This window comes from Pelodiscus sinensis, chromosome 1 (genome assembly GCF_049634645.1).
Source record: "Pelodiscus sinensis isolate JC-2024 chromosome 1, ASM4963464v1, whole genome shotgun sequence".
Classification (NCBI taxonomy): domain Eukaryota; kingdom Metazoa; phylum Chordata; order Testudines; family Trionychidae; genus Pelodiscus; species Pelodiscus sinensis.
Window position 1 is genome coordinate 212,845,551 of NC_134711.1, and position 21,748 is coordinate 212,867,298.

At 48.7% G+C, this 21,748-nt stretch overlaps 1 protein-coding gene across 1 annotated transcript in view; it reads left to right on the forward strand.

Moving 5' to 3' along the window:
* The first annotated feature begins 13,437 nt into the window (after window positions 1-13,437).
* The window catches only part of GEMIN8 (gem nuclear organelle associated protein 8), a 40,833-nt gene continuing 32,522 nt past the window's right edge, over window positions 13,438-21,748 (forward strand). Inside the window, exon 1 of the mRNA XM_075914529.1 lies at window positions 13,438-13,549. The gene's annotated coding sequence lies outside the window, so the exon portion shown is untranslated. The remainder of the gene's footprint in view (window positions 13,550-21,748) is intronic.

Below are 21,748 nucleotides of genomic sequence, written 5' to 3' on the forward strand. Positions count from 1 at the left end.
GGCGCGTCCAGACTGCCCCGATCTGCCAACAAACAGCTGATCGGCAGAGCGGGGCAGCCATTTAAATTTAAATGAAGCCGCGATTATTTTAATCACGGCTTCATTTCCCTCTGCCGATCTGGCTAATCTACATGCCTCTGTCGACGGAGGCATGTAGTTTAGACGTACCCTGAGAGTACTTTTCTCCATAAGAGCAGTTGTAGTAGTTAGATTTGTCAGTATGCTCTTGTCTGTCTCAGGAGGGTGTGTGCGTGTGTTTGTGTGTCAGGAGGTAGATGTGTGTGTAAATTATCATTCTGCATTTACAGCAGGAGATAGGCAGGTTTATGAATTTTAATGAATAAAGATTAAAAACTACACATACGATAACATTGTAAATGCAAGAAACCATGAAGACATTGCTGAAGCAAACAAGGAAGTAAGGCTTCCCAATTCCAGGTCTATTGCTCAGGTATGTGCACCCAATGTTAATGAGGCCATTTTGTTGTTTATTTCATGATAACAGCAAATCAGCATTGGGGTGCTGTACAAGCACCTAGCAGGGGAGAGCCCCTGTACTGAATAGTTTATAATAGAATTAAAGGCAAGAGACAATGAGTAGCTGTAAGAATCGAAAGGAAAGGAGGAGCAAGAGGATGGGGAAAACTCATAAAGTCAAAAAGTTAGAGGCCAATAATGTACACGATGTGATGCTTCCCATTCAAACAGTATCTTTACACTTATATAGTCCCACCCCAGGTCTTAAGTGGTGTAAATTGTCACTGTTTTTAAATCTTTGCCTATTTCCAGGTTTGCTTGTTCAAGATATGCAGCAGTCCACACCTGCATGACTATGGTCAGGATTAAGCCTTAAGGGTGGAGTTTGACTAGCTGATCTGGATACCCAATTCTTGTTAATTTAAAACAAAAACAAAACAAAAAAACTCTGGTATCCATATCCTTTAGGCAGCTCAGCACAACTGACATGTAAAAGCTAAATGGCAAAAAGTAATGAAGTTTGTGTAGGGAAGACAGCCCCATCTCTGATATTCAGTTATACCAAAGTACTAATGCTTATGCCCTATTACTGTATATGCTCTACTGTTGCAGGTCAAACTGTTTGAGAAGCTCTACAACATTAGGATGCAGTTTAAATGCTATATTTTAACATTAACTCTGATTTATTTTGTTCATTAATGCAGTTGTTTAACATGTGTGTACAATTTACATGTCTTTGAATTCCTTGTTTTTAGTAATATTTTGAGAATTGAAGTTTAAAGAATTCTCCCATGAACCTGGGCTCCACGGGCACATCTGTACTTATTGGAAGATCAAGGGCTCTGGAAGTCAATCTTCTGGCATTCGATTTAGTGGGTCTTCTTTACACCTGTAAATCAAATGTTGAGAGCTGCCCTCGCTGGCATCTGGTACTCCTCCTTTTGTGAGAAGTAAAAGAAGCCATTGGTTGTCCACAGTGTGGACACTGCCAAGGCTAAGCTTAAGGTCTACTGTAGACCTGTCAAGAAATGTAGGCGAGAGCCAAAAAATAATGGGCCAAATCAGTGGTCATGTAACTCATATGTAATTTGGTCCAACATGCTCAGATAGGTCCAGATCCTGAAAAGTTTTACTCATTTTAAATAGTACCCTACTTCACTTGTAATCCCAACGAAATCATTAACACTACTCATGGAGTAAGATGTAAAGTTAAAACATCAGAATCTGGTCCATATCCTTTGCCTTTACTGTCCTCAATCCCTCATGCAATTGTCTTATGTATCTACCATCTTCACGTATTTAGAATATGTGTGATATTTGTAATGAGATTTCTAAATAAAAATAACTATTGAAGTGTCTTTTGTCATTGAAATAGCTCAGCTGTTTTGAATGCAAGGAAAAAAAGAGTTACAGTTCCTAGGAGTGCCAAAAATGACAAAATTCAAAGAGCTATATTAAGGAAAATTAAAAAGCTAAAAAACCCAAAGGGGTAAAGAAATTCAAAGACAAGAATGAAGCTGCCTCATTATCATATTTATTGTGTGTACATCCTGCATAAAGTACAGAAAACTCTGATGTATTTCATCACAGGCTGTTGTGCAAATGTCCCAGTGGTAAGCCTTCAGGAATGGGAATTTGAGAACTGAGTTTTTAACTGTGAAAATTCAGATGACAGGGGCTCCGTTTTCCAAGAAATCACATATAGCACACGTTATTTTTAGTTGGCAGATGATTTACCTATTGTAAGCATTTTAAATTCACACCACTACTGTTCCAAAGAATTGATGTTATGCATTTGTACTTACAATACTGCCACCTATTGATGCAGTTTTGTATATTGTAACCAGAACTTTGAAAAAAAAAATTGTAATAAAACTTTGCACTTTTATCACCTTTAAGCTCCATGTACTCCATTCAGTAAATGTCTCAATCAGTAAATGAAGAGGAGACATTCAGCACAAGGATGCTGTGAAGTTTACAGATTTAATGTTTTGTAAATCACATCCACTGACTTGAGTAGGAAACACTGTAGAAATATTACTGCTAAAGTTTGCTAGAACAGGGCAACAGTCTCTCCTATGGCTGCTAACATTAGGTTACATTATAACTTGAAACTAAATAGGATTCATAATGTCACTTAAGCATCTAGTTCCCATTCAAAAGTCAAATTCACTTTAACTGCTTAAAGATCTGTCCCATTTTCAGAAGTAACTTAGGACCTTCAGACCTTTAAGAGGCATTTAAGCACTTAACTTCCTTTGATATGGATCTGGACCCTAAGCATCATTGGAAGTCATTGGTAGCCTGTATGTTGAAAAGATCAGGTCAGTTTCAGTGGAGGATCTCACTACTTGTAAACAGTGTTCCCTCTAAGCTGAGCAGCGCGCAGTTTCACCAGTGATTAATCAACCCCATCCAGTCAGAGGCTCAGGGCTTCCTTTATGGAGCTGACTGACTGAGAGTGGGATGATTAATCACATGTGAGCTGAGCTGCTGTGCAGCTTAGAGGGAACACTGCTTGTAATGTTCAGAATGAGTTTAATATCACCTTTTAAAGCACAGTGAAAAATACATATCCTCTCTCACTGGCAGCCAATTTAGCGGGTCTTCACTAAATTGACTGTTTGGGGATTGACCACAAAAGCGCCAATCCCTCCAGTAAGTGTAGACAAAGACCTAAGAATAAACAGAATTATTTTACTATTTTTTCAGCACAATGCCTTGCTGCTATCTAAAGAAAGGATATTAAAATGAAATACAAATGCTATGTTCCAAAGCTGTGGTTTGATACAGATCTTGGGCAAAATCCTGGAAAGGCTGATGAAGGATGCAAACTAAAATTATGGCAGCTTTACTAATGCAAATCAATATGGTTTTATGGAAACTAGCTCTAGCAAATAAACTTTATTTTTTGAGGAGATTAGCAATCTGGTTAATGATGATAGATTTTTCTGAGGCTTAATACTGCATGACATTCTGATTAAAAAATCAGCACATATTAAATGGCCAACTTAGGGAATTCAAAGTAACTGTAAAAACAGAATCATCTCCATGTTTCTAATTGGATCTTACAGGGATTTGTTTTCAACATACTGCGGTTCAATAGCTTTGTAGCCGTGGAATTTTAGTTATAATGAATGTATGCTATAGCAAAAGGTTTGGATTAAACTTAAATACAAGATGTAGGCCTCAGACAGGCCCGGCAGCTTTGTTAACTTAGCTCCAGCTCTGTTAACTTAGCTCCAGCTCTGTTTGATGCTAGCATACTGAAATGAAGAGACAGAACATTGTAATACATAGTGATGTTAATATTAGGAAAGGCCTTGTAATAGATAAAGAGAAGTTTAATGGTGAAAGACTTTGTAACTTTGTTAATGTGACTAGACGTACCCATTTGTTCCATGCTGCAATTCTGTAAGGGTATGTCTACACAGCAAAGTTATTTCAAAATAACAGCCGTTATTTCGAAATAACTTTATTAGCATCTACATAGCCAAACCACTATTTCTACTTTATTTCAAAATAGCAGAGCACTTATTTTGAAATTGGTAAACCTCATTCTACGAGGAATAACGCCAATTCCAAAATTGCTCATTTGAAATAAGTGCTGTGTAGACACTAAGGCTATGTCTACACTGGCATGATTTTCCGGAAATGCTTTTAACGGAAAAGTTTTCAGTTAAAAGCATTTTCGGAAAAGCGCGTCTAGATTGGCAGGATGCTTTTCCGCAAAAGCACTTTTCGCGATCGGGGCTTTTTTGCGGAAAACAGTATTATGCTATCTACACTGGACCTTTTGGGAAAAAGTCTTTCGGAAAAAGACTTTTGCCTGAACAGAAGCAGCATTGTTTTTCCGGAAAAGCACTGATGATTTTACATGAGATCGTCAGTGCTTTTCCGGAAATTCAAGTGGCCAGTGTAGACAGCTGGCAAGTTTTTCCGGAAAAGCTGCTGATTTTCCGGAAAAACTTGCCAGTCTAGACACAGCCTAAGGGTATGTCTAGACTACAGGCAGTCCCCGGGTTACGTACAAGATAGGGACTGTAGGTTTGTTCTTAAGTTGAATCTGTATGTAAGTCGGAACTGGCGTCCAGATTCAGCCGCTGCTGAAACTGACCGCCAGTTCTGACTTACATACAGATTCAACTTAAGAACCCCAAGCTTCCCCAAGTCAGCTGCTGCTGAAACTGATCAGCGGCTGATTCCAGGAAGCCTGGGGCAGAGCAACTCTGCCTCGGGCTTCCTGTAGTCAGCGCTGGTCAGTTTCAGCAGCGGCTGACTTGGGGACGCCTGGGGCAGAGCAGCTGGGGTGCTGCTGGGTTGCTCCAGTAGCACCGCTCCTCGGCGCTACTGGACCAACCCAGCAGCACCCCAGTTGCTCTGCCCCAGGCGTCCTGATTCAGCCACTGCTGAAACTGACCAGCAGCGGCTAAATCAGGACCTGGGGCAGAGCAGCTGGGGTGCTGCCGGGTTGGTCCAGTAGTGCCCAGAGCGGCGCTGCAGGACCAATCGGCAGCGCCCCAGCTGCTCTGCCCCAGGGTCCAAAACAAAAGCCTGGTCTGCTGGGGGGGGGCACACTAGCTGTGTCCCCCCCCCCCCCCAGCAGACCAGGGACATGGGAGCAGAGCCGCAGCGGCAGCGGGGTCCCGCACCTCTGAGGTTTTGCCAGAGCAAAGCCTCAGAGGCGCGGGAACCCGCCGCGGCTGCGGCTTCAGTCCCGGTGCCTGTGGTCTACTGGGGACGGTCCCCAGCAGACCACAGGCACCGGGACTGAAGCCGCAGCAGCGGCGGGTTCCCGCGCTTCTGAGGCTTTGCTCTGGCAAAGCCTCAGAAGCGCAGGAACCCGCCCGGTGCCCCTCGTCTGCTGGAGACGGTCTCCAGCAGACCAGGGGCACCGGAGCAGCTTACAAACGGGGCTTTCTTGCCCCGGAGCTCACAGGTAGCAATCCGTCACCTCGACCTCCGGGGCGAGAAAGCCCCGTTCGTAAGTGCGGATCCGACATAAGTCGGATCCACGTAAGTCGGGGACTGCCTGTACACACTTCCGTCGACAGAAGTTTTGTCAATAGATTCTGTCGACAAAACTTCTGTAGACAAAGAGCATCCAGACTACATCACTTTGTTGACAAAGAGTGTCCAGACTGCCGGATGCTCTGAAGAAGGCACCCAGAAGTGCTTTTGGAAGGTCACAGGGGCAGCCTTAAAGCCCAGGCACTGCTGCATGCTCTCTGCAGAGATGCATGCTTAAAGGGATCCTCCTGGACAGCCGTTGCTCTGCTCCTGCTTCTGGCTTGCCTACCTCCTAGAGGGAAAGCAAAGCTGCTGCAGTTTTTGCTTTGGTTGCCCTGCTTCCTCGGACACCACAGCAGTTTATTTTTTGGTTTGGTTTTTGGCTTGTGTGTTTGTTCTTTGGTTTGTTTGGTTTTTTTGTTCTTTTGTTTATTTGTTTTTTTGGCTTTTTGGCCATGGAGCCTGAGCTGCCCTGGGCAGGTGATGGCCCCACATCGTGCTGCTGGAAGCTCTGCTGCATGCTCAGGAGAGCAGCATGATGCTTCTGGCAGAGCTGGAGTCTGAGCCCAGCTTTGAGCCCCATGCTCAGGCTGCAGCCCTGCTGCCCTTGACCCCAACTTAGTCATGGAAAGGCGAGTATGGAGGCTGGACACCAGTTCGGACTGGTGGGACAGGCTAGTGCTGCAGCAGTGGGATGACAACCAGTGGCTCCGGAATTTCCGCATGCGGAAGGCCACCTTCCAGGAGCTCTGTGTCTGGCTCGCCCCTGCCCTGCAACAACAGGATGCCCGCTTGCAGGCAGCCATCCCCCTGGAGAAGTGGGTCGCTATTGCCCTATAGAAGCTGGCCACCCCCAACAGCTACCGCTCCGTGGGGCATCAGTTCGGCATGGGGAAGTCTACCGTCGGGGCTGTCCTGATGGAGATAAGGCACTCTTGGGGGACAGTCCAGGGGGGCAGACAGAGAAGGGGGACGGTCAGGACCGGGTACAGGGACCAGGGGATGGGGTGGGGGTGGTGGAAGCCTGCGTGGCCTCATCCCACGGGAGTGCAGGAGCGATGGAGCGGTTGCCTGAGGGGGGACTCTGGGAGTGGAGGGGTGGGGGAGCACCTCTCACCAGCCCATGCAACTCCTCCCATGTCCCCTTATGTGTGCTCGTGTGTGTCCCTTTCTGCAGGTGGTGACGGCCATCAATTCAGACCTGCTCCACAGGACCATCCTGCAGACCATCCTGGCCAGATTTGGGGGGGTGGGGTTCCCAAACTGTGGTGGAGCACTCAACGAGACCCACATCCCCATCCGCGCCCCGCCCCATCAAGCAGCACAGTACATCAACAGGAAGGGCTACTTCTCCATGGTGCAGCAGGCCCTGGTCAACCACAGGGGACAGTTCACCCATGTTTGTGTCGGGTGGTCAGGCCGGGCACACGATGCTCACGTGTTCAGGAACTCCTACCTGTACCGCAGGCTGCAGGCTAGGGCATTCTTCCCAGAGAGGAACCCAGCAGTCGGTGATGTGCACATGCCTACATGCATCGTGGCCGATGAGGCCTACCCTCTCATGCCCTGGCTCACGAAGCCCTGCACCAGCCACCTGGATGTGAGCAGGGAACTGTTCAACTCCTGCCTCAGTAGGGCTCGCTTCCCAGCCATGACCTCCCGTATTGCAGCGCATATGTCCATGCGCTGCTGGGCAAATTCCTGCAGCAACTGCCAGCGCCACTCGGCCTCTGCCTCCAGCCTCCTGTCTATCGACTCCTGCATCCTTTGCAGGACCATGGTGTGCTGGCACACCAGGTCTAGGTAGGTGCGGCAGTGCCACCGGGTTCCCTGAAGCTATCTGGGTGGTGGGGCAGGTGTTGCGCCCGCCTCCTGGGGAGCTGGTCCGGCTGTGGAGGACGAGAGGGAAGAGTTGTCAGTCATGCGTGCTCACACTTTCCCTGAGAGGGCATGCCCTCCTTCCTCTCAGCAGGCGGTGCCAGTCCTAGGGCCAGAGGCTGCTCATGTGCGTCTCAGTAAGGCATGGTATGGCCTGGCCTGCAGCCATGGCCTCCCTGAAGCCCAGGCGGTGTGCAGGCCACCGTCGTGCCCTCCCTCACGCATCCCCCATGGCCAAGCAGCATGGACAAATGTCGGGCCACAGTTGGGGCTCCCGCAGAGTGCTGAGAGGCCAGCGGCTGTGCGGCAATCCCAGCGTCTCCAGCCCATGCCTGCATGTGGCATCCCTGCCTGCAGCCATGCAGGTGCAGGGGGGTAGCACGGCCCTTCCTGAGGGTGGCCATGGGTGTGGCCCCCCGTTCCTCCGGGCCGTGATGAGCATGACATGTCACTGCACTGCACCGTGACCTTTGATCCTGCCTGCCCTGCCCTGTATGTGTCAGACCCTCACAGCACTCACCTGATTTTCCCTTCCCGGTGTCCAAGATAGTCTGGAAGGCTTCCTGCATCTGGGTGCCTAGCTCCTGGGTGCTCTGGGTGCCGTCCTCCTCCTCTTCTTCCTCCTCCTGGAGCTCCTGGTCCCCCAGCAGGTGTTGCAGCCACTGTAGCACGGAGGTCTCCAGCCCAGACTCCACAAGCCTCTCAGGAGGCAAGAGTTCCCCTGACCCCAGGATCCTGTCCAGCTCCTCATAGAACATGCAGGCGTGCGGTGCCTCCCCGGAGCAGCTCCTTAACTTTTGCCCTGACCTGCTCCAGTGTGTGGGGGGTGGTGATCTTGTTTGGCCAGGCCTTCTGCCATTCTGGCATACGTGTCCGCATTCCTCCTCCTGCTGGAATGCATGGCCTGGAGGGACTCCTCCTCAGCCCAAAGGCCCAGGAGAGCTTTTATCTCCGGCCCAGACGAGGAGGGTGCCCATCATTTGGAGCCCCTGGCTTCCTGGGGGGATGTGTTCCTGGTTATTCCTCTTAGAATGAGGTTTACATCCGTCAACAAAACTGCTGAGTTCTGTCGACGTTACGTCGACAGAAGTCGACGGCAGTGTAGACACAGGTATAGTTTTGTCGACAAAAGTCCACTTTTGTCAACAAAACCCTGTAGTCTAGACACACCCTTATTTCAATATAGGGGGCCTCCAGTCCTTCCCAGGGTGCCCTGGTGGCCACTCTGGCCACAACCAGGAAAACTCCTCTCCTCGCGACCCTCCCCGGAGCCCTTAAAGGGGTAGAGTCTGTTTGGCCACAGGGCCTGTGCCAGCTCCAGGCCTGCCAGCTCAGAGCCAGCAGGTGCTGCCCCAACCCAGTTGCCAGCATGAGCCAGGCAGCCAGGGCCTACCAGCCCTCCACCACTCCCCAGGAGCAGTCGGCAAGCTCCCAGGAGCCTGCCAGGGGCTGGAAAAGGCAGGCACCTCTCTGGTCCAGTGCAGAGATCATGGGCCTGCTTGAGGTTTCGGGGGAGGCATCCAATATCCATGATCTCCGCACTAGATGGAGGAACGTGGACGTCTACAGACAGATGGCTGACAGCCTGGCCACCAAAGGCCACAGGCACAACCAGGAGTAGGTGCACATGAAGATAAAGGAGCTGCAGCAGGCCACTGGGGGCAGCTCCCAACCAGAGGGAGACCCAGACCCCTTCCCTTATTATGATGCCCTGGACCACATCCTGGGGGGCTGGATGGTCCATGCCCCCCAGGTGGTCATTGACCCTGGGGCAGAGGGCCCTGCCCATGACACTGAGGAGGAGAAAGGAGGATGACAGCCAGGAGCCTCAGGAGCTGTCCCAGCAAGCCTGTCGCCGGTGTCATCCGAGGCTGGGAAGGCAACGACATGTGAGTGCTAAGACTGTCCCCTTATGTGGCGGGGGTGGGAGAGGAGAGGAAGACCATGGATCACGCAGCAGCCTGTACATGTGCTGTGCCACCCCTGGGTACGTGGCCCCGGCTGACTGCCACACAGGGGCCTTGGCCTGTTACCCACATGCGTGTATGTATGAAGGCACATGACGTGCTCCTGACCCCAGGGTAGGACATTGTACGATGCCCTCCCTCCACACAGAGGCAGGGGACATCTTGCAGCCCCACCCCACCCCCATGGGGATAGCAGGATATGCTTAACATGGCCTCTGTGCAAGCACATTGGCTCTGATGGTGCGGAGACCTGCTGTCCTCGCCACACAGAGGGGGGCTGGGCTTCACCCACCCAGGGAGAACTGACCACTTCTCTTCAGTGCCGGACTGAGCCATACTTGCACCCTGGGCAGCGGGCGCATGTGTGGCCCCGCCCCCAGGCGCGCGGTGCCCCTTACCACTTCAATCAGGCGGCCCCCATAAGTTGGCACCCCAGGCAGCTGCCCAGCTAGCCTCCCCCTTATTCCGGCCCTTCTTCTCTTGTTTCTCCACAGCCGCAGCAGCTGCACCACCCCACCCAGGACAGCCTCCTGCACCCGGGCCAGCAGCCTGACCCGTAACCAGGAGGAGTACCAGCGGCAGCACCTGGGGATCCTGCGAGGCCAGCACCACACCCTGGACCACTGGGTGCATGAAGACCTGCAGCTGTGGTGGGAGAGCTGGAGGGAGCTGCTTGCCCAGGGCCGTGCCACCTCCAACCACCTGCAGACCCTGGTGCAGAGATTGCTGCTTCCTGACGCTCCACCCCCTGCTGCTGCCCCAGCTATTGCTCCTCTTCCCACTCCTGCTCCCCCTCCTGCCTTTTCCTCCCCTCCCCACCCGCACCACCCTCCATACCTGCTCTCCTCCAGGGACGCCGAGGCCCCCACACCCGCAGTGCTGGGAGATAGGTGGGCCAGCAAGACCCCCAACCCTGAGCTTCTCCTCCCCTTTCCTCCCCTCACCTCCCTCTTCCAGCTCCCTGCTCCCAGGTTTCCCCCTCCACTCTCCCGCCCTCATTGCCGCCTCACCCCAGTTTTGTTCAATAAACAGAGTTTGTTTTTGTCAACAAATGTGTCTTTATTTAATGGGAAGGGGGTTAGGGAGGGGTCAGTGAAAGGATGTGATGGTGAAATGAGGCACAAGCCTCCAGTGGGGCACACCAGGAAGACTTTAGTCCTCCTCCGGGTGGAAGCTCTCCTGCATGGCCTCCCGGATATGGGCAGCCCCCCGATGGGCCTCCTGGCTGGCAGCCGGGTGGGACTGTGCGTACAGGCCAGCCAAGTGGTCAGCCTCTGCCATCCAGTCCAGCAGGAAAGCCTTCCCCTTTCTCTTGCACAAATTATGCAGCACACAACACACTGCCACCACGTGTGGAATATTCCGCTCGGATAGATCCAGGCGAATAAGGAGGCATCTAAAACAGGCCTTCTACCAGCCTAATATCCCCTCCACCATGATGTGGGCCCTGCTGAGCTTGGCATTAAAGGCCTGTCGGGAGGAGTTGAGGTGTCCTGTGTAGGGCTTCATCAGCCAGGGTTGTAGGGGATCGGCTGCATCCCCCACCAGACACACAGGCTTGTCCACATCCCTGACCCTGATGTGGCGGTCAGGGAAGAAAGTGATTCTTCTGGCTGGGGATCCACCGAGAGGTCAGCGACTATTGTGCCTCGTGCCCGGAATGCCAAAAGACTAGCCTGGGTTGGGTCCCATGGGCACCGCTGATACCACTACTGGTGGTGAGGATGCTGTTCAAGCGCATAGGCCTGGACCTGGTGGGCCTGCTGGAGCTGGAGCTGGAGCTGGAGCTGGAGCTGGAGCGGCGCACCAGTGGGAAACAAATATATTTTGTTCATCGTGGACTATGCCACCTGTTACCCAGAGGCGATCTCTTTATGGGCCACTCCCAGGCTGCTGCTCTGCGGGCTGCCACTCGTCCTGCCACCACTCGTCCAGCTGCTGCTCCTCGGGCAGTTGCTCCTCGTCTGTGGCTCCACTGGATGCGGCTCCTTCAATCCCTTTCTCCTCTCCGTCTTCCATTGTCTGTCTTGTCTAGATTGTAAGCTCTTTAGGCAGGAACTTCTCCCATTCTATCTTTGCACAGTTCCTCACACAATAGTGCCACATTATGGTTTTTGCTAGCTCACAGTTCTTTTTGTTTTGTTTTCCATGGTAGATGTCTACAGGGGGAGGGGGGAAGAAAGCTAGATGGCCTGAAGATTTTGGTTTTTTAACAATATTAGTCCCCACATTCACTCGCCATTTTTCCCCTTCCAGTTCTCTCTTATCCAGGGTTATTTTTACAAAATAAAACCTAGTTCAGAGGTTAGTCCAAATCAGTCACCCACAGTCTGCAACCTGTGACAGTTACACCCTAGCCCTAGATTATCTTTGTGTTTCAAATTGACAGGACCTAAGAATCAGTTAATAGTTCATTCTGAAAAAGTTTATGTTTTAACTGAATAAGAATCCACGGTCATTCAAGGCACACACAGGTCTGAAGACAGTCGGTATTTTAGGTTGAAGAAGCGTGATAGTCAACTGGCTGAGAAGTAATCAAGCAAAGTGACAGCAAAGAGATTGATCACTGAAAAAGCAGAAGGTGCTGATCTCACCATTTACAGAATATACCTTAGCAGCTTATTTAATGGAGTGACATCAAATGTAAGTCCCAGAGGGCATTCATCTTTTAATATTTCCACACAGAGAGTAAGTATGCAGGATAGGCGTACAGGAGAAAAGTAGCAAACAACAAAGGGACTCGCTTTGCCACAATATCTACATACCTTCAGGATCTCAAGTAACATGTTTTTAAAAATTAGTGATTTTTAATGATTTTAGATAGAATATGAGCTGCAATTAATGCAAATAAAACATATTGGGGTAAAAAAATCTGTGTCAAATTTGGTGATAGCTTTTACTTTTAAGTATGTGATTGATGGTGATGTCTTTAACAAAATGACTACATATGGCATACTTTTGTGCAGTTTATCCTGTGATAGCTTTTTCACCACTACAAACATACAGTAGTGACATTTCAGCTGTAGTCTGTAACTTGGAGTGCCTTTGCTTTAATAGAGAGTCTGTCTGCATCTTTCAGCCACAGGCTCCTCCGATGGGGTGCTAACACTGACATATGCAGGAGAGCATGTTATCAAGATGTAATCCATAGGTCCAGGATAGATAATGGATTCAGGCAATTCCAAGTGAGAGGGAACTGGTCAGAGACCTGAAGGAATTGCTGGGGAAGATGCAACCTATCTCAACCAGGAGGAAATAGCCTTGTCTGTCTATCTATGTACTTCTTAGCCATTGGCCAGGGAGAGAGGCAAGAAAGAACAGGGATATTAGCATTAGCATGTGACCCCAGGATTTGAAAAGGATTAAATCCAAAAGAGTAGAAGGGATTATTTATGAAGCATTGCTGTATTATGGAAGACCCAAGCAACCTGCTTACATAATGAAATCAGGCTGACTTAATAACACGCCCCTTTCAAACAGGATGTCTATTTGAGTTCCAGGAAGGGAAGGCATGAAGCATCAGGCACAAGCACGCAGGAATCTTTTCCCCCATCACACTTTCTCTCAGCATAACACCACATCAGTATCCTGAAACCACACAACTATACTACTCCCAACAGAATGGGGGGGGGGAGAAGATACAAGGCTCTATTTGTGTTCACTTTTAAGGGCACATTAGAGGCTAGCTGGATGGCAAGTCATGCACATTTACATTTTGCAGAAAGAGATGCAGGCAGAGATCTTATTTAATAAAATGTGTATCCAATAATCATCGCGCTCTTGATACTTTTACAGGTCGGGCCTCCCTTGTCCGGCACACTGGGGACCTGAGTCCCAAACCACGGAGTGTGCCGGACTAGGGGAGGTCCAGGCTCCGCACCCGGCTGCAGGCTCCGCTTCTGGCCGCGCCCGCGCAGTGAGGCGGCTCCCCGGCTAGCGGCCAGGCCCGGGGCGGTCACTGACTCATTCACCCTCGGGCCCCGCTCAGGGCGAGCCGCTGTGGTTGCCAACTTCCCCGCCCGGACTCCATTGCAGCGCCTGGCGTCCCGTCCGGGAAGTTGGCAACCCGGCGCGGCGGGCGGGCGGGGGCGCGGGCTGCCCTGCGCCGCTAGATGGTGCCCGAGCCCAGGAGGCGCCGCAGCCGGCGAGCCCCGCCCCCGGCCCGGCAGGAAGCGGAGCGAGCGGACCCGGGCGCTGGCGCTGCTCGTGGAGCCACAGTACGTGCCGGGCCCGCGCCGCGTGGGGGCGGGATCCGGCGGGGGGGGAGCGACTGTTCCCCGCCCACGTGCCTGAGCCGCAGGGGAGCGGGGACCCCCCCCGCCGCCGTGGGGGGCCGCGGGAGGGGAACAGACCCGCCCCCCCCCCTCGCCTGGGCGCTCAGCTGGTGACTGGGCCGGGGGGAGGGGAGCCCCCCCCCAAAAAGCAGCCTGTGATCGGGGTGAATCGCTGGCGTGGGGCGACCAGCCGCCCCCGTGTGAAGTGAGGAGGAAACCCCCCCCCCCCGCCCCTCTGCCTCAGCAAGGGGTGCTCGGGGTGCGTGAGAAAGCAAACTCACCCTCACCCCCAGGCCGTGACCCCTGCGTTAGCCGGGCACTTAGGATCCCCCTACCAGGGCCTTACTGTATCACCTGCTGTGCAAACAGCAAAAAGCTGGCTTGGTGCAATAGGGACGGAAGAAATGGGTTCCAGTGGAAACGATCAACTGTAGATGTAATACACATTACTGATAACTTGATTTTCGCTCTAGGAGCAGAGCAGTTGTGTGTATATATAAAATAAAATAGCATATATGGCAGGGGTGGGCAAAAGGGCCTCCGCGGGCTGGATCCCACCTGCCAAGCAGGCTGATCCGGCCAGCAGAGGCCCTGCTGCTCCCCCACCCCGAGGCCAATTGGGACCTGGGGGTGAGAGAGCACAAAAAACTTCCTCCCGCCCTGCAAGGAACACATTGTACTTCAAAGTGCTACACGCTCCCAGGGCGGGAGGCAGGGAGAAGGAAGCTTTAGGCTGCTCCCCCACCCCAAGGCCCTGATTGGTCTGTGGGTGGGGTAGCCCAGAAGTTTCCTGGCTTCAAAAAATTTTGTAGTGGCCCCCAAGCCAAAAATTATTGCCCACTCCTGATATATATATATAGTGCGCAGACTTGCTCTGCAGTACTAAGGTTGCAGAACTGAGTTTAGATCCCACAAAGACCTTAAAAAGCAGAGTTCATTGGGGACCTTACATAGAATCATAGAATCCTAGGCTGGAAGAGACCTCAGGAGGTCATCGAGTCCAGCCCCTGGACCAGACCTAACTAAATCATCCTAGCCAGGGCTTTGTGAAGCCGGGAGTTAAAAAAATGTTTAAGCGCCTGTTTAAATCTTTGCAAAATTGGGGCTTACTGATATATGTTACCACAAACCCTGGGGGTGTTTTTTAAAATTAATTTTTGGTGTGTTTTAAGAAGTCGCTTGGTATTGGGGACACTTTTATTATGTGTTAGACGACTAACTTGGCATTACCCAGGGCTGGGGTGGGGCCATGCACCCTGACTGCCAGCTTCTTCACTGTGCTGCAGGTGGGAGGGGAGGTGGCTGCACATCCCATCTGCTGACTTTGACCAACCCAGGGGCAGGAGTGGGGTGCACACCCTGGCCGCTGGCTTCACTATGGCCGGTCTGGCTGGGTCTGGGGAGGCCGTGCAAGCTTCTTGCTGGCACTTCCCAGGCTTGGCAAGGGTGTGTGTGTACAGCAGCTAGCACCTGCTTCCCAGGGCGGGTTGGGTGCTGCCAACCAGTGGCTTCTGGATGGGACATTTGCCCCCTGTGGTCATTCCACAGTATAACTGTTCTTCCTGCCATACTTGTCCCTTTCCATTTTATGAGAAACAATTGAATTCCAGGGACATCCTGGCGCAACCAAACCCTGACCATGCCTTAAGTTATGATAAGAAGCAGCAGCATGCCAAAATCGGTAGTCCTAGCTCTTACCGTTTAGGAAGGGTTCTTGAGCAAATGGACTCACGGACAAACGGACGCAAATTTCTAAAATATATAAACAGGTTATTATTTATGTTCAGATAATAGCTAATGATCACCACCAGAGTTTGGACCTCATATACTGCTTCTTAGCATATTCAAAATGTGCCTCAGGACCATGATTCACGACCATATTTGGTCCAGCAGTTGGATCATTAGCTTCCTGGATGGACAGTGTGACATAAATGCTGATCCATGCCCTTCAGTGCCAGGCACTGTATGCAAACACCACAGAAGACTGCTCGTGCTCCAAATAGCTTAGAATCTAAAAGACTCCCAGCTTCCTTCTCATATGCATGCTACTTCCTACCACTGACCTGCCAGCCCCAAGATAGGACAAAGGCCCAAAATAAGGGCTACTACTATCGTATTGCTAACTACTACAGATTAAAAAAAAAAGTAGTACAAATTGACATTTCAGATTTTCCAAAACCTACATTTGCCCTTTTGCAAATGCTCATTGTATCCTGGATCTCAAGGCAACACCTTGTCTTCTCACATCCATATGGGACAGAGGCCCGTAAACTGTGGGGTACCCCTCAGTGGGTATGGAGAAATATTCAGGGAGGCCCACGTGCACAGGCCACCCCCATACGATATGAGGAGTGAGGGAAGAACCACCACTCCTCCCCGCTCTGCCCTCTGCTCCATTCCAGCCCTACTTGCAGCTGCAGCTCGAGTCCCACTCGAACCACAGCTCTGCTCCTGGATGCAGCCCTTGGCTTCCAAGACAGGGGACCCTGCTTGCAGCTGAGGCCTCAGCTCAGGGATGGGCAATAAGCAACCCGCGTGCTGGATGTGGTTCAGGCTGGATGCTGGTACTTTATTTACTTGCAAGTCTGTAGGTATGGCCATTTGTGGCTCCTGTGGGCTGTGGATCACCGTTCTTGACCAATGGGAACTGTGTGAAGTTGTGTCTCGGTCTTTGCTGTTTCCTGCAGTTTCTGTTGGTCAGGAATGGTGATCTGCAGCCAATGGGAGCTACAAGCAGCTTTACCCAGAGACATGCAGATAAATAAAGTGTTAGCAGCCCACCTGCCAGGGAGCTAACCCTGGCAAACTGCATCCAACTTATTGCCCACTCCTGCCCTGGTCGCAAAGTTGGTCCTGTTCCCAGCCCTCGACCATGCCTTCCCAGGGGGTGTGGACTGAAGAGTTTGGGAACCATTTATATAGGAGTAGGGCCTTAGGCTCTTGGGACATGGTGAACTGTGACTTTATACTTGTTATTGCACGGTCTGTGTGCAGTTTTTGTACTAATTTAACTATTTCAGTGTGTGTTTGTGAGGCAAATGCACTATTTCTACCAAAATAGTTAAATGAGTACAATCTCTAGCCTGGGCACAATTATACCCTTATAACTTATCCCCCTTTTCTTACAACAATAAGCTGTATCTGCATTAGCTCCTTTATACCAGTATTACTGTAAGCATATTAGATGGGTCTGTATTTCTCTATACTGGCTAGATAAGAGTCATGTCCTGAGTCTCAAAAGTCAACCAAAGAACATATTTAATATTTACAGTTATTTACAAACAGAAATGTAGTTTACAGGAGATTGTGTTAAAGTGACATATAGGTACAATTAATTGGTTCTGTGATGCACATCTACATTTCTATGAGAATTATAACTGAGACATGTTGATATTAAAATTAATGTATATAGTGATGCACAGCCGTAATTAATCAGTAGCTGTGTGTCAGAAAAGGCTGAATGGTTTTTCTTTAAACATCCTTCTGACTCCCAGATTTTCTAGCACTAGATAGGTAAGCTCAAACGATCATTTGAAAAATATAAGCTTTTGGTGTTACAATATGGCATTTTGTTCTCACTGAGTACTTGGAATATGTACAAAACGCTTAGAACAATTTTAGTATTTGTTCAAGTCATTGGTCCATCTGTTCCTTTATCCGGCTGTCAGCGTTACCACATTCTTAAGGATTTGGTGAAAAAAGTGGAAAGAAAATAATACCTGATCTGCACAAGTGATTGATGTATTCCCTGAAATAAGAATTGTAGAGACTTACTTCATACTTATCTTACTTTGCGGAGCTACAAAAGTTAATGTTGATAAGACTCTCCAGTCCTCTCTAAAATTTTGCTTTTTATTTCAGTGACAGTAAATTCCACAGATTGGCTCCATGAATGTGGGATCTGTGAAGAAGTATTGTAATTTGTCCTAATTTCTTTCCCCTTCTTAATTACATCATGTTCTATGTTCTGTTACAATACAGTAGTGTGAGAAGAAGTGACTGACTAGCTCTTGCTGTGCTCTTCGTAATTTTGAATAATGGAAAGTCCCCTCAATCCTTTTTTAGCTAAATAGCCTTGTTTCTTCGGGTCATACACTAATATATTGTACAATATATTTCAAGTGTGGCTACCAAAACTGTCTACAATACTCCACCAGGGGGCTGTGCTCTCAAGGCGTACAATGTATCATCACACTTTCAAAAGACAGCCGTCCAGGATCCAATCCAACAGGCTGTTGATCCATTTCAACTTAACTTCTGTGGAACTGAGTGATGTATGGTGCTTTGTGGAATCATACCTCTAGTCAGTTATACAGGTCGAACCTCCTTTATCCAGCACACCACAGAATTTGGCAGAAAAGGGAAGATCAAGACTCCCTACCTGGGTGTAGGGTTCTGCTCCTGGCTGTGGCTGCGTGCCGTATCGCCTGCCCCGCTGTGTCCAGCCCCCTCACCCCTACTGCACCAGCCCCAGACAGGTGCCCCCCTCTACCTCCAGCTCCGTCTGGGGCTGCGCTCCTGGCCGTCAGCCCTGACCAGGGCTGTGCTCCCCACTACACCATCCTGCTGGGGCCGTACTCCCCACCACCAGCCCAGTCCAGGCTGCACTGCTGAATTTGGCAAGCCAGGGTTCTCTGGTCCAGCAGTGCTGGGCCATGGATGTTGCTGGACCACATTTTGAGTCCCAGTTTTTAGAGGTTTAACCTGTAGCTTTAGTGTCTCTATTGCTTGCTCACTTCATGTTTACAAGTAAATGGGCATGTTTTGATTAATTGCAATATATCAGTATTTGATATAAATGGAGAATTATTTTATTATTTGAAAGGTTAGAAAAAGAGATAATACAATGTATCAGCAATGGACTGTTTGTCCTGTGTACCCTGCCTAGCATAATAGGGTCCTTATCCATGACTGGGACTCTTAGACACTGTGGCAGTACAAACTGATAATTATGTAGCTGTTGAAAGGGGTGGATTGGGAAATTTCTATGCCAAAACCCTCCAAGCAACAGAACATTTTAAAAAACAGAAAGGGATCAAAGAATTCTTTGACCAAGCATTTTATTGTAGCTGCCTGCAGCCTTCACATCTTTTACTTTTGGCCCCAATTCTGCCAGATGGTCTGTGCCAACATCCCCCAATACTTTCAGTGAGCCACATTCAGTGACACTTCATGTTGGGACCAAGGTTTGCCCGCAAAGATCATTTGGCAAGATTGGCCTGGCCTTAATTGTACTACCATGAATAATCCCTGTGATTGGACTATTCACCATAGTAAAATTAGCACGTGTAAATGTTTGAACGATTGGGTCCTTACCTTTAATGCCAGCATTGCAAAATTCTTCCCAACCAATTGCCTGGGATAGTAATTTTTGTTTGAGCAAGTAAATGTTTTCATCATCCTTATGGTAGTGCAGGAAAGTAGATGTTTTTTGCCTGGGTTAATACATTTCCTTGGTAATTTTACAGTGGTGGTTCCTGCTTTTTAGCAATTTTCTTCATTCAAAAGTTAAGTGATGTTCCCAGTGGCAATAGATTACTTTCAGATTGTGACACAACCTCCATATTTTAATTGTTAGGTATTGAAAAAAACAGAGCCAGAATGAATTCATTTATTTTCTGCTTCTTGTGTGTGTGTTGATAACCAATTGAATTTACTTTTGAAGAGTCATTTTGCTTTTTTTATTACTAATTATTTCTTTATGGTTTGTATTGTAGTTAGGGATGTCAGTGGTTAACCAGTAAACATCATGGTTACTGGGTGATGGTTACCAGTTAACTGGCAGCCCAGCTAGGCTGGAGCAGCTCCCCGCCAACCCCTGTGTAAGCAGTTAAACAGTTAAATGTAATGTTTAGCCAGTCAACTGATGTAACATTTAACTGGTTAACTGACTAAATGGGATTTTTCATCCCTAATTATGGTAGGTCCCAGGATCCGGACTTTCCTGTAGTAGGTGTTTATTTCTATAATAGTTCATTAATAACTTGCGAAAATTAAATTTTTATGTTTGCTAAGATGTGTGATTATTTCATGTTCAGGAAACTGATATATTTTAATGGATTTATTGGGAGATTTTTACCCCTCAGAAAGCTCTTTGTGCTTTTGAATATGGTGTGTATTTTTATCACTTACGGTATTAAAAACAAAGTTTGTGTATGTTAGACTTTGAACCTGATTTTTGTTTGTTTAAGCCAGTTCAGAGAATGTTTTGGTATGCAAAAGTCATAGGCAGACATTGACTTCTGATGTATGTAATTTTTCTAAACTACAGGCGGAAATGAGAGAGGCAGCCACAATAGAGTTTACATTTTAAATGTGAGAAAGAGACCTTTACATTTATTCCAGTGACCTTGACAGTACCCAGATGTACGTACACATATGCACACATCCACCCTATGAGAGAGAAATACAACTTTTAAAAAGAGGATAGCATGGGAAACTGTATTATTCCAGTGACCTTGACAATACCCAGACGCACTTGCGCACACACACAGACACACACTCATGGGAAACTGTTTGAGATGAACAGAAAGGGGCAGCACTAGGGTCTTTTATATATCTGTAGGCTACTAATGCTGCAAATCACTACAATGTTTCTTTAGTGGCCTGAGCTCATTTTTCCCTCTGCTTCTCTTGGCAGATGAGAAGGAAGACAATTCAGTCTCTTTGACAGTTTTGAACCTGATTCTGCTAATGTTTACCTATATGAGTGGGTCCATTGGGACTACTCATGTATGCAAGGACTGTTTGTAGAAGTGTTGGTGCGTAAGGGTTTGCATATTTGGGATCTGTCTCCACCAATACAAAGGGTGACAATTATGCCTTTGTACTGCCTTTTGGTAGCTTCATGATTTGCATTTCTTTGGTGATGTCAGGAGGGACTGCATCTCCTTTCTCTCAGCACTGCTGTCTTTAAGAGGCAGTTTGATCAATAAAGTCATAAATAGGAGGCCAAATGCTGCTCCAGCTGATTCCTTGGGCAGCCCCAGTGGGAAGAATTCTACTCATTTATACTGGTGTAATCTGGGATAACCTCAATGAAAACAGTGGAGTTACTCCTGTTTTACAGCAAGTAACTAAAAGTAGTATTTGACCCCTACTTGGAATAGTTTGGGAATGTCAGTTAGCAGATTCTTTGGTTCACAGACATTTATAAAAAATGGGATGTTAATCTTGGTATCACTCCCCTCTGATGTCCCTTCAAATGAGAGTTTGTAGGTGATGACACTATGTAGGATGAGTGGTTGCTCTTTAAAATCTAGGTATAATAAAATAGCTGCCAAGTAGTCAAGGCATTTTTCAAAATACCCTTAAGTGGTTTATGCTGGTAAATAACTTTGAAGGTTAGAAATGCAAAACATGTCCTATGCAATAGTAATTTTAAACAGCAGCTTGTAATTGCAGATCTTTATACAATCTGGTCCTTTCCAGCTTCCACTTCTGTACTTAACCTCCCCTCTTCTATCCATTCAGCTACTTGGTCACCACCTGAATTTGTCTGTGCTTCCTTTACATCAGGGCTACGTCTTGACTGGCATGATTTTCCACAAATGCTTTTAACGGAAAAGTTTTCCGTTAAAAGCATTTGCGGAAAAGAGCATCTAGATTGGCACAGACACTTTTCCGCAAAAGCACTTTTTGCGGAAAAGCATCCGTGCCAATCTAGACGTGGTTTTCCACAAAAAAGCCCCGATCGCCATTTTCGCAATCGGGGCTTTTTTGCGCAAAACAAATCTGAGCTGTCTACACTGGCCCTTTTGTGCAAAAGTTTTGCACAAAAGGACTTTTGCCCGAACGGGAGCAGCATTGTATTTCCGCAAGAAGCACTGATTTCAGACAGTAGGAAGTCAGTGTTCTTGCGGAAATTCAAGCGGCCAGTGTAAACAGCTGGTAAGTTTTTCCGCAAAAGCAGAAAACTTTTCTGCTTTTGCGGAAAACTTGCCAGTCTAGACACAGCCCAGGAGTGGCCAACCCACATGTGGCTCTTTGCTTAAAGAAATGAGGCTCTTGCTAGTTCTGAGCCATGCACCTGAACTGCTCAAGGCCAGCCGCTCTGCGCATGCACCCCAGTGCCTCGAGGGAGAAGCGCATGGTGGCCGCAACTCTGGGACCCAGGCGAGGGGAAGGAGGGGAACAGAAGTA